The sequence below is a fragment of the Elephas maximus genome, chromosome X (assembly GCF_024166365.1).
Source record: "Elephas maximus indicus isolate mEleMax1 chromosome X, mEleMax1 primary haplotype, whole genome shotgun sequence".
In the NCBI taxonomy this organism is placed as follows: domain Eukaryota; kingdom Metazoa; phylum Chordata; class Mammalia; order Proboscidea; family Elephantidae; genus Elephas; species Elephas maximus.
The window spans coordinates 132,112,233-132,126,067 of record NC_064846.1 but is presented as its reverse complement, the minus strand read 5'-3'; the positions used below and the strand labels follow the sequence as shown (position 1 = coordinate 132,126,067).

Sequence of the window (13,835 nt, the reverse complement as noted above, 5' to 3'; positions counted from 1 at the left end):
TTCTGCTTGCTTTGGGTTTCGTTTGTTCTTGTTCTTGTTTATTAATGCTATAGCTTAGGTTATTGATTTGAGATCTTTTTTTATCTTTAGTAATAGGCATTTAAAGTTATAAATGTCCCTCTAAACACTGCTTTATCTGTATCCTATAGAGTTTGAAAGTTCTTTTCTTTTCATTCTGTTCAAAATATTCTCTAATTTCCCTTGCAATTTCTTCTATGACATTGTTTAGTTGAAATGAGTTGTCTAATTTCCAGTATTTATTGATTTCCCAAATTTCTTTTTGTTGGTTTATAATTTAATTCCATTGTGGTTGAAGGACACACTTCCATGATTTTAAGCCTTTTAAATTTATTGAGGCTTGTTTTATGCCCTAACATATGGTCTATCCTCAAGAATGTTCCATGTGTGCTTGAAATAATGTCTATTATGCCATTGTTGAGTGGGGTTTCTATAGAAGTCACTTAGGTCAAGTTGGTTGATACTGTTCAGTTCTTCTGTATCTTCACTGGTTTTATGTCTAGTTGTTCTATTCATTATTGAGAGTGGGATATTGAAGTGTCCAATTATTATTGTCTATTTCTTCCTTCGGAAACCCTGGTGGTGTAGTGGTTAAGAGCTTTGGCTGCTAACCAAAAGGTCAGCAGTTCGAATCCACCAGGTGCTCCTTGGAAACCATATGGGCCAGTTCTATTCTGTCCTATACGGTCGATAGAAGTTGAAATTGACTCAATGACAATGGTATTTTTTTTTTCCTTCCTTCAACTCTGTCAGCTTCTGCTTCATGTATTTTGGAGCTCTGTTGTTAGGGATATATGTGTTTATAACTGTTTTATCTTCCTAGTGAACAGACACTTTATCATTATAAAATTGTTCCTCTTTGTACTAGTATTTTTTGTGTGTGTCTTAAAGTGTTTTGTCTGTTATTAGTATAGCCACTTCATTTCTTTTACAGTTACTATTTGCATGGTACATGTTTTTTCATCCATTTACTTTCAACCTCTACGTGTCTTTGAACCTAAAGTGTTTCTTTTATATAGAGCATAGAGTTGGATCTTGTTTTATATCCTTTCTCATAAATCTGCCTTTGGATTGGAATGTTTAATCCTTTTACTTTTTAATTGAAAATTTTATTGCAGTTTTAAGAAAATAATATTTGGGGGTTCCTTGTACACTTTACCTAGTTTCCCCCAGTGGTGATATTTTGCAAAAGTACAATATAATATTACAACCTGGATATTGATATTGATACTATCCATAGATCTTATTCAGATTTCCCCTGTTTACTTGTATTTGTGTGTGGTTGTATTGTGTTAAGTTCTATACAATCTTATCACCAGGTAGGTTTGTGTATCTATCACCACAGTCAAGATACAGAACAGATCCAATACCACAAAGATCCCTTGTGTTGCCCTTTTATAACCACACCAGCCTCCCTCCCATGCCCACGGCTGCCTCATCTCTAACCCCTGGCAACCATTAATCTACCCTCTATTTCTAGTATTTTTTCCATTTCATAAATGGAACCATACATTATGCAACCTTTTGGGATTTGATTTTTTTGCTCAAAAAATATGAAACACTTTGTGAATTTGCATGTCATCCTTGCACAGGGGCTATGCTATTCTACTCTGTATTATTTCAGTTTTAGAATACGTGCTATTGAAGCCATAGAGTTCCTGGGTGGCACAAATTGTTCATCACTCAACTGCTAGTCAAAAAGTTGGTGGTTCGAACCAACCCAGAGATGCCTTGGAAGGCAGGCTTGGTACTCTGCTTCTGAAAGGTCACAACCTTGAAATCCCTATGGAGCAGTTCTACTCTGCTACATGGGGTTACCATGAGTCAGAATAAATTCAACCACAACTAACAACACTAACAAAAGCTACTGAAGTGAGCACAATCATTTTGCTTCTAATGTAATTATTGGTATGTTGGTATTATATCTGTTATTTTTCTATTATTTTATATTTCTCATGTCTTTCCTTTGTTACTCTTTTACTGCCTTTTCTGGTGTTAAATAATTTTTTTTTCTAGTGTATCATTTTGATTCTTTTGTTGTTTTCTTCTTAATATATTCTTCAGAATGATTTTCTTATCATTTTTTCTGGGGAATTATGCATCTTAACTTAAAACCATTTATTTCACATAGTACTAATTTAATTCCAGTAAAATACAGTAACTTTGCTCTAAGGTGGCTCTATTACATCCCCTCTCCTTGTGCTATTATTGTCATTTTTATTATTTCTTTATATGTATAGTCCCAGCAATATCATTTTATCATTATTATTTTATGCAACTGTCTTTTTAATAAGTTGAGAAGAAAAAATATATTTATACTATCTTTTTTAATATTTATATATATTAATCGACGGCAGTGGGTTTTTATCTTTAATATTTAACTACATATTTACCTTTACCCATGCTCAATATTTCTTTGTGTAGATTCAAATCACTACCTGACGTAATTTCCTTTCAGCCTAAAACACTTCTTTTAGTATTCTTAGCAAGAAAGATCTGATAGCAATATGTTCTCTATTTATCTGGTAATGTGTTTATTTTACCTTTGTTTTTGAAATATAGTTTTGCTGGAAATGGGATTCTTGATTAGTTTTTGTTTTTTTCTTTCAGTACTTTGAATATGTCATTGCACTTCATTCTCTGCCTCCATTGTTTCTAATGAGAAATAAGCTATTAATCTTTTGAGGCTCTCTTATAAATGATGAATTATTTTCCTCTTTCTACTTTAAGATTTTTCTCTTTATGTTTCAGCACCTTGAGTATGATGTGTCTCAGTATGGATTTCTTAGTCTTTGTTCTATTTGGAGTCCATTGAGCTTGGACATATAGATGAATGTTTTTCATCAGTTTTGGGAAGTTTTTGACCACTATTTCTTCCAATATTTTTTCTATCTCATTTTCTCTCTCCTCTCCTTCGTAGACTCCCTAGTATGCATATGTTGGTGCACTTAATGGTGTCCGAAAAGTCTCTCTGGATCTGCCAATATTCTTCATGCTTCTTTCTTTCTGTTATTCAGGTTGGACAATTTCTATTGATCTACCTTCAAGTTTTCTGCTTCTTTTTTCTGCCATCTCAAATCTGCTCTTGCACTCCTCTAGTGAATTTTCACTTAGTTATTGTATTTTTTAACTTCAAAATTTCAAAATGGGACTTTAAAAATAATTTTTTCTCTTTATTGTTATCGGTATTTGATGAATCAGTTTTGTCATATTTTCCTTTGATCCTTTAAACATGGTTTCCTTTAGTTCTTTGAGCATATCTATAATAGCTGCTTTGAATTCTTTGTCTGGTAAGTCCATCGTCTGTGCCCTTTAGTGACAGTTTCTGGCAACTTTTTTATTGTTGGTGAAAACTGGACATTTTAGATAATATATTGTAGTAACTTTGGACTGTGATCCCTCTCCCCACCCAGGTTTTGTTTAGTGACTTGCGTGGTTTAATTTTGTAGTGTCTGTTTTCCCCACAGTGTGCAGCTGTTGTTTCTGCTCATATTTTAAAAAATAAATTCTTGTTTTTATTTTTAAGCCTGGCTCCTGGGGTCACCCTTAGTTCAGCATAACTTAGTGGCAGCGGCAGATTGGTCAGGGGTTGTGTTTAAAGACCTTGAGCTTCCCCCTTTTGTGGTTGGGTCTGTGTGTGATTTTGGAAATGGCGCTGAAAGATTACAAGTCTGTCACAGTTTTTACTTTTACTGAACTTGCAAGGTCTCACATTCATCCAGGGATGAGCAGTTCACTAGGACTTTCTGCCTTTTCTACTGATATGTTGCCTGATTCAACCAGTATAGCAACCTTCAACTAGCTGCAGTTTTGGTCTTCTCTGATTGTTTTTTGTTTTGGTTAAGGATTGCTATTGTTTTGGATAATGCCTCTGGACCTGGGTTTTTCCATGCTCTACTTCATGGAGCCCCTCAAGCAGTGGAGCTGCTGGTTCTCGTGGCCTGCACTGCCCTGTTATAATTGTCATGCCATGGAGTTGAGGCTGGGGGCATAAAACAGTCCCAGGCTCTAACACCACACACTCCCAGTGTACTTACTGATATTCAATAGTTTTTCTTGAATAAATGCTTATCAATTTGTTTTATGCCTTTGATTTTTTTACAGATTCCTGAAATGGTTATTTTTGAGAATTTTGACCAGTTTTATTGCTGCTTATTTGGGGGGAGAAATTTGTTGAGATCCTCACACAGCCATTCTAGAAGTCCTGCCTAGTAATGCCCCTCTGCAGTTGTGTTTGCCACAGACAACACCCGAATTGGAAGCCTTCCCAAAACATAGCAGATTCATCTCCAGAGTAGTATCTGCATATTTTGGGTGGGGCGAGGGTGGAGCAAGTACCAGCTAAATATCTCCTTAATACCTCATCAACCTTCAAAAGGAGAAGTGCAAAGAGATTGAGCATCCTATATTCAGAGAGGGGATGAACCATGATGCCCCAGAATTTTGCCATTCTACATGTCAGTGAATGTGAAGGCTGGTGTGGATGGGAGACTCACGCACCCATTTGAAGAATAATCTTCAGAATAGGGAGTTGAGAAGGAGAGATGAAGATTTTCTTTCTTAAAATGTTAACTGTGGGAAATAAGAGGATGGTAAGCAACCTGTACAGGAAACTTGCAGGTTAAAAACATTACTAAGGGATATGTTTCTCTTTCCCTTTACATATTTATACATCTCTAAATACTTCTATGTCTATTTGTCCATGGTTTGATTCAGGGTTCTCTGTCCTGGCTGCAATAAAGCCATGGAGCTGGACATTCTTCATAGTTGGCTAAAGTGATGGCTTTTGTGGTGTTGTGTTTTAAAGAGAGACGTGATTTTGCAGCTTTGGGGAGCAGTCACTTATTTCACACAATTGTCAGAACCTCGAACTGGAGGAATTCAAGGAGAGGGCCCCAGAGTTCTGTTCTAAACAATGTATTGTAGAAGCAGAGTCTTCAGTTTTTAGTGGCCAAGCTCTGTCCATTTTGTGAGCATATATCACACCAAAATACCGAAATACAACTTAGAGACTAGCTTCAGAGGACAAATAGCATGAGAAATCCAGGCAGCTATAACTTAGTACTTTAGTCATCTTTAATGGAAGTGGAGCCTCTTGCCAAGCCTAATACATAATGTATCATAAAACATATGCCTGTCAGTCTCCCAAGTACAATAAATAGGGAAGACACAAGACCTCAAAGGGAGGATATGGCAGTCTTTGCAGGGGGCTCAAATTACTTGGCTTGTTATAAGGGGTTGAAAGCTGCGGGGGAGGAATGATGTAATGTATATTTTTAGTGTTCTAAGAAGTGGCTATCTCCAGCCCTGTTCCGGTGGGCTGTGGGAGAGGGAAGGAGAAAGGAAGGGGCTGGCTTTATAGATCTGCAGGGGATGACTGAATAGAGTGTCCGTTTTACACTGATTGCACTCTTTCCTTTTTATTTGGAGGGTAGTATAGCAGGGAAGGAGCCCAGGTGGCACAGTGGTTAAGAGCTACAGCTGTTAACGAAAAGGTCAACAGTTCGAATCCACCAGGCGCTCCTTGGAAACCCTATGGGGCAGTTCTACTCTGTTCTGTAGGGTCCTTATGAGTCAGAATCGACTCGAGCACAACAGGTTTGGTATCACAGGGAAGAGATGGGGTGCATCTAATTGAGGGTATCTCACAGAATGCCCACATTTGAGTTTCACAGTTGCCTTATGCCCTTCCTCATGCTCATTTCCCTTCAGCACAGGACACACTGGTAAAGACGACTGTCTCTATCCCCATGCTCAGGAGCCATGGTTGCCTTCCCTCAGGTGCTCTCAGCCACCTATTTGCAATTTCCTGCTGTCTCAGTATGTTTGTCCCCTCAGTTAGAACACTCAGTTTCACAACCTGTGTAATGGGAAGAATAAGTGATCTCTTTCAGACGCAAATACAGGTTTGCTGACTTCAACTTTAAAGCTTGGCTCATCACAGATCCCCATACTTGAAATATCATCTCTGTTGTGTTTTTTCAAATCATACCCTGCCTCTCTTAGACAACCCTACTGAAATTGTTTCCTATATCAGGTACTTTTCAAAATAGATCTACGTGGCCCCATTCATTCCATCGATGTGAAGAATTCTCTATACTTTTAGACCTTTCTACTATCCTATCTCTTCTGTGTCTCAGAACACAGTTGAGCATGTACTCAAGCACACACACGTATATACACACATGCACATACACACTTACATTCATACATAGCACCACACAGCACCAAGAGAGTGGATCTTTGTATAATAGTATTTGAAGCTATGCTGAGACCAGAAGCCTTAGCCTAAATTGTGAAGAAAGCGACCCTTCATACTTCTTTAGCAGCCTTGTTTTTTTTTTGATTCATGATGATTTTTCTGTGCAAGTGCTGCTAGGAACCATGAAATTATCCCTTCATACCTTGCATGCATGAGTACAGGTGAGATACCTGTACACTGGAGGTGGGCTGCTGTCTGGGGAGTAGGTGGGCACCTAAGTCCAACTGATTTACCCCCCAGTGTTTCTCAGGATAAGTCCAGTCTACACAGCTGCAACTGGTTTTTTGATGTTACTGTTACTTGTGAATATATAAGCACATTCAAACTTTCCCAGTCTTCCAATTATTTTGCCTCCTTCAGGGCCTGAGCTCTGATTTTCTACTTTGCTGTTCCTTCTAATACTGTCTACAGGAGCATCAAAAATATAAGAAATATATTTTACACCTCAACCTAGTACACACATGCATATTGAGAAATATATAGGTGACTGAAAAAAGGCTTTTTTCAAAACTACACTAACCCTTCCTATATGCTAGGTCAAATGCATTTTGATATATTCCATTATATCCCATTAAAAAATAGTGCTCTTGACTGATTGTGGCAAACATTGTATACCAAACCCATTTCCTCTTCTGGGTACCCAGCTCTCTATGTTTCCCAGCCTCTTTTGTGGTTAGGTATGGCCAAGGCATTGAGTCCTAGCTAGTAAAAGTATGATCTGCAGTGATGTATGCCTCCTTCAGATCTGACCCATAAAAATCTTCCACTTGGAATCCACCAAACTTTTTTCCAATCTGCTGGCTTGATGCAGACCAACATGGTAACCTTGAAAGCTACATGTTAAAGATGGCAGTTCCTCAAGGTGGAGTGAGCCTGAGTCCCTGAATCTCTGCTTAGAACACCCATTTTGGATTTTATACAAACGACAAATAAGCTTCTTTTTTTTAACAATCTTTTTTATTGTGGTAAATATATATGTAACAAAATGTTTGCCATTTCAACATTCATCACATGTTCAATTCAGTGACATTAATTACGTTCATCATGTTGTTCAACCATCACCACTCTCCATTTTAAAATTTTTCCATTCTAAGCAATAAGTTACCCTTTCCCCTTCTACCTGTCCCACCCCTGGTAACCACTAATAAATTTTGGTCTGTGAACACTTGCCTGTTCTAGATATTTTATGTAAGTGGGACCATATAATATTTGTCTTTTTGTGACTGATTTATTTCACCTAGCGTAATGTTAGCTTCTACTGTTTTGAACCACTATATTGAGTTTGTTTATTACAGCAGTTAACATTATCTTAACTGGTATACCCTCAATAAACTCAACAGTTCACTCTGTTTTTAGCAGCTACACATATCACCCTTTTAATTTAAAGTTTTTCAAAGAGACACTTTCCACAGCACCTGACACCTTTCTTTGATTCTCCTGAACCCATCAGACCCACAAGCAGCACTTGGTAATTGAAGACACTAAAGCACGAGAAAATGTGCTAAATGGACTATTGGAGTACAATTGTCAGACTATGTCTATAACAAGTATTTGGGACCACATTTGTAGGCCACTGATACTTAACCTAATTGTCTTGTGCTCACAGCACCAGATTCCTAAAAATAACAACTGTAGATGGTGATAGTGAGGGGTTTAGCTTGATTTTAATGGGGATTTTCCAGTATAGAATTTTGAATAAGGCACAATTCCCTGCCTGGGATTCAGAATGAGTAAAAAGACTTCATTAAGGATGGTCACAACACACACTGTACTTCTCCTTACTTGTGTTTTCTGAGGTCTTTGGGAGTTTTATGCCCCTTGATTATTACTCTTAAACTCTGGATAAACTCACAGAATAAAATTAGCCCAAACAGGGGACAGAAACCCTGGCCAGCCACGAATGCCTTCATTCCTGGGGGAAATAATCAAAGGAGAAACCACAGGCTTGCCCTTCTTCAACTTCTTTCCTGTAGACCATTGGCGTTCCTCTTCTGTCTCCTTTCTTTCCTCAAGTCCAGATTGCAAAAGCCTGGCTAGAGCGCCTTGGCTGGGCTCTTTCATGCACAGTCCTGCTTTGAGAAGAGTGGCTTAAGTTTTCCATCAGTCATCTGGGAGGGTGATCCTATGTGTACCCATACTCCATAAGCCCTAATCCTCACCAGGGGGTTCTAATGTGCAGCCAGGGTTCAGAGCCACCTTTGGACCCTGCAACTAAATCTCTGCTTCTCAAACTGTGCGTATAAATCACCAGGAGATAATGCTAAAAGGTAGATTACATTTCATTAGGCTTGAGGAAGAAGCCCTTTGGTGGCCATGTTTGTTATCTAGTGCTGCTATAACAGAAATACCACAAGTGGATGGCTTTAACAAAGAGAAATTCATTTTCTCACAGTCTAGTTAGCTAGAAGTCCAAATTCAGGGCATTAACTCCAGGGTAAGTCTTTCTCTCTCTATTGGCTCTGGAGGAAGGTCCTTGTCATCCATCTTCCCAATGGACTAGGAGCTTCTCTGTGCAGGGACCTGGGTTCAAAGGATGTGCTATGCTTCTGGTGCTTCTTTCTTGGTGGTATGAGGTTCCCCCCTCTCTGCTCCCTTCCCTTTCCTTTTATCTCTTGCAAGATAAAAGGTGGTACAGGCCACACTCCAGGGAAACTCGCTTTACATTGGATCAGGGACGTGACCCTAGTAAGGGTGTTACAACCCCACCCTAATCATCTTTAACATAAACTTCTAATCACAAAATGGAGGACAACCACACAATACAGGAATCATGGCCTAACCAAGTTGACACATATTTTGGGGGGACATAATTCAATCCATGACAGTGGCACAAACAGTTAGGTGCAGGACTACTAGCTGAAAGGTTGATGGTTTGAACCTACCCAGAGGCGTCTTGGAAGACAGGGCTAGCAATCTGCTTCTGAAAGACTACAGCCTTGAAAACCCTATGGAGCAATTCTGCTGTGCACACTTGGGGTCACTATGAGTCAGAATCAACCTGACAACAACCAACAACAACAACAAGGCCTGGGGTGAGCCAGAGATTCTGCATTTCTAACATGATCTCAATTGGGACATTGGTGATTCAGTGGCAGAATCCTCTCTTTCTATGCAGGAGACCCAGGTTCAATTCCTGGCAAATGCACCTCACGTGCAGCAACCATCCATCTGTCAGTGGAGGCTTGCGTGTTGTTAGGATGTGGAGCAGGTTTCAGCTGAACTTAGAGACTAAGACAGACTAGGAAGGAAGGCCCGGTGATCAGCTTCTGAAAAGCAACCAATGAAAAGCCTATGAATGAATAAACGAAATGTGGTACATACATACAATGGAATACTACTCAACCAGTAAGAGAAATGAAGTCTTGATACATGCTACTATATGGATGGAGCTTGAAGACATTATGCTGAGTGAAATAAGTCAATCATAAAAGGACAAATTTTGTATGACTTCACTTATATAAAAAGGCAAGAACAGCAGAGGCGGGGCCAAGGTGGCAGAATAGACAGACGTTTCCGGCGAGCCCTCTTACAACAAAGGCCCGAAAAAACAAGTGAAACGAGTATATTTATGAAAAGCTAGGAGCCCTGAACATCAAAGGCAAGGTTAGAAAATGAACTGAGGGGCAGGGGGAGGAAGAGACGGTTCAGAAGCGGAGGGGAGTTACCAGACCTGAATCGCCAGAAGCCCTCAGGGACCATTCTGGGGAGTGGCTGTGGTGGGCTGGTACTATCGTTTGGCAGCAGTTTCCTCAAGGAGAAACAGCCACCCACACAGCCTACTCATACCTCCAGAACCAGAGAAGAATGGCAGTCTCTGCAAAAGCTAAGTACTTCCATGTATTTTACCATACCCCACCTACCCCCAAGTTGGCTTCAGCAGCTGTTGACTTCCCTGGGCCTGAGATAGTCCCTGTGGAGCACCTAGAACCATCCTCCAGGCCCTGGAGAAGGAATAAATTTGTAATTGGGGGAAAATATAATTTGCCAGCTCTGCTAACCAGGGGAGCTCAGGACAGAAGTGGTTCCTGTCCAGGCATAAGTACCTTTGAGTACCTTTCCCATCTGCATGAACCTGAGAGGGCCTACTTCAGAAGAATAGGCCCTTGCTGGCAGACTACAACTGTTTCAGCTCTGCGGTGGACAGGGGAGTGTCTGATGTTTGACACCTCTTTGCTTGTTAAGCAGGGTTCTCACCCACATCAGGGGCCTAAGGACTTGGTGGCTCCACTCAGGTCACCCAGCCACCCACGACAGGGGTCCAAGGAAAACTGGTACTTCCCAGTCCTCACAATCAAAAACATTGGGTGCCCATGGCCCATCTGCAGAACACATCCACCTGTACACTGTATGGAACAGGGACACGCTTTCCTCAGAGACACGTGGGAGACGATTCTCAGCCCCCTGCCTTGTTCAGAGTGTAACCCCCTGTTGCAACCAGATACCGGTACCTACACCAATCACCCCTGCCCCTCTAAGACTGTAGGACGGAGCCTGTACCACACACTTGATAATCAGCTACCTGGACACCTGAACTGAATTCATACAAGAAAAGTGAATGGACTCTGAGACTGAGATCCCTGATAACAGTTCTAGCCATCTAGGGACAGGGCATCAGAGCTCCAAAGGTGAAAATAATCAACCTAGCTCGCTCAAGCAACCCATCTGGGCATATCAAAGCAAAACAAAGCAAGAAACTACAATACAGCAAGAAAAAATAAACTAATACAATAACTTACAGACAGCTTGGAGACAAGAGTCAATATCAAGTCACATAAAGAAACAGACCATGATCACATCAACAAACTCTCAAAACAAAGAACCAAGGAATCTTCTAGATGAAAGTGCCTTCCTGGAATTACTGGAGGCAGAACACAAAAGATTAATATACAGAACCCTTCAAGACATGAGGAAGGAAATCAGGCAATAAGCAGAACAAGCCAAGGAACACACAGATAAAAAAAAATTGAAGAAATTAAAAAGATTATTCATGAACATAATGAAAAATTTAATAAGCTGGAAAAATCCATAGACAGACAGCAATCAGAAATTCAGAAGATTAACAATAAAATTACAGAAGTAGACAACTCAATAGAAAATCAGAGAAGCAGAATTGAGCAAGTGGAAGGTAGAATACGTGAACTTGAAGATAAAGCACTTGGCACCAATGTATTTAAAGAAAAATCAGATTAAAGAATTAAAAAAAATGAAGAAACCTTAAGAATCATGTGGGACTCTAGCAAGAGAAATAACCTAGGAGTGATTGGAATACCAGAACAGGGAGGGATAACAGAAAATACAGAGAGAATTGTTGAAGATTTGTTAGCAGAAAACTTCCCTGTTATCATGAAAGATGACACGATGTCTATCCAAGATGCTCATCAAACTCCACATAAGGTAGATTTTAAAAGAAATTCACCAAGACATATTATAATCAAACTTGCCAAAACCAAAGATAAAGAGAGGAATTTAAGAGCAGCTAGGGATAAACGAAAAGTCACCTACAAAGGAGGGTCAATAAGAATAAGCTTGGACTACTCGGCAGAAACCATGCAGGCAGGAAGGCAATGGGATAACTTATATAAAAAATTGAAGGGAAAAAAATTGCCAGCCAAGAATCATATATCCAGCAAAACTGTCTCTCAATATGAAGGTAAAATTAGGACATTTCCAGATAAACAGAAGTTTAGGGACTTCATAAAAACCAAACCAAAACTACAAGAAATACTGAAATGAGTTCTTTGGTTAGAAAATCAATAATATGAGTTATCAATCCAAGACTAGAACACTGGACAGAGTGACCAGATGTCAAACCAGATAGGGAAATCACAAAAATAAATCAAGATAAATACTCAAAAGAAGGAAACAGCAATGTTATTATGTAAAAGAAGACAACATTAAAACAATAAAGAGGGACTTTTAAGAAGTGTAGTCATAGATCTTTCACATGGAGAGGAAGACAAGGTGATACAAAGAAATAAAAGTTAGGTTTAAATTTAGAAAAATGGGGTAAATAATAAGGTAACCACAAAGGAGACAAACTATCCTCCACATCAAAGTAAAATACTAGAAAATAATAGAGACTCAGCAGAAACAAAATCAACAATAAAAAATATGAGGAAAAGACAATATATAAAGATACACAACTCAGCACAAAAAATTAAGTGGGAAAAAGAAACTGTCACCAACACACAAAAAAAGACATTGAAATGATAGCACTAAATTCATACCTATCCATAACTATCTTGAATGCAAATGGACTAAATGCACCAAAAAAGAGTCAGAGAGTGGCAGAATGGATTAAAAAATACAATCCGCCTATATCCTGCCTACAGGAGACACACCTTAGACTTAGAGACACAAACAAACAAACTCAAAGCATGGAAAAAAATATATCAAGCAAACAACAATAAAAAAAGAGCAGGAGTGGCGATATTAATTTCTGACAAAATAGACTTGAAAGTTAAATCCATCATAAAGGATAAGGAAGGACAGTATATAATGATTAAAGGGACAATATACCAAGAGGATATAACCATATTAAATATTTATGCACCCAATGACAGGGCTGCAAGATACATAAAACAAACTGTATCAGAATTGAAAAGTGAGATAGACAGCTCTACAATAATAGTAAGAGACTTCAACACACCACTTTCGGTGAAGGATAGGACATCCAGAAAGAAGCTCAATAAAGACACGGAAGATCCAAATGCCACAATCAACCAACTTGACCTCATAGACATATACAGAACACCCCACCCAACAGCAACCAACTATACTTTCTTTTCTAGTGCACATGGAACAATCCCCATAATAGACCACATATTAGGTCATAAAGCAGCCTTAGCAGAATCCAAAACGCTGAAATATTACAAGGCATCTTCTCTGACCATAAGGTCATAAAAGTAGAAATCAATAACAGAAAAAGCAGGGAAAAGAAATCAAACACTTGGAAACTAAACAATTTTTATATAATCATCCTTAAATCTTTCTAAAAATTTTCTTTTAAGTTATCCTATATCTCTCTCATATATATATATATGTATTTGTTGTTGTTAGGTGCCGTCGAGTTGGTTCTGACTCATAGCGACCCTATGCACAACAGAATGAAACACTGCCCGGTCCTGAGCCATCCTTACAATCGTTGTTATGCTTCAGCTCATTGTTGCAGCCACTGTGTCAATTCACTTTGTTGAAGGTCTTCATCTTTTCTGCTGACCCTGTACTCTGCCAAGCATGATGTCCTTCTCCAGGGACTGATCCCTTCTGACAGCATGTCCAAAGTATCTAAGATGTAGTCTCGCCATCCTTGCCTCTAAGGAGCATTCCGGCTGTACTTCTTCTAAGACAGAATTGTTCATTCTTTTGGCAGTCCATGGTATATTCAATATTCTTTGTCAACACCACAATTCAAAGGCGTCAACTCTTCTTCAGTCTTCCTTATTCATCATCCAGCTTTCAAATGCATGTGAGGCAATTGAAAATACCACGGCTTGGGACAGGCACAACTTACTCCTTAAAGTGACATCTTTTCTTTTAACACGTTAAAGAGATC

At 39.1% G+C, this 13,835-nt stretch overlaps 1 long non-coding RNA gene and 1 other non-coding gene across 2 annotated transcripts in view; one reads left to right on the top strand and one right to left on the bottom strand.

Moving 5' to 3' along the window:
* Positions 1-13,835, top strand: part of LOC126069539 (uncharacterized) — a 568,225-nt gene that overhangs the window by 30,019 nt on the left and 524,371 nt on the right. The window lies entirely within an intron of this gene.
* On the bottom strand, positions 1,566-1,676 carry LOC126069813 (U6 spliceosomal RNA). Its single transcript, XR_007516080.1, has one exon. It is a non-coding gene; the product is annotated as a U6 spliceosomal RNA (small nuclear RNA).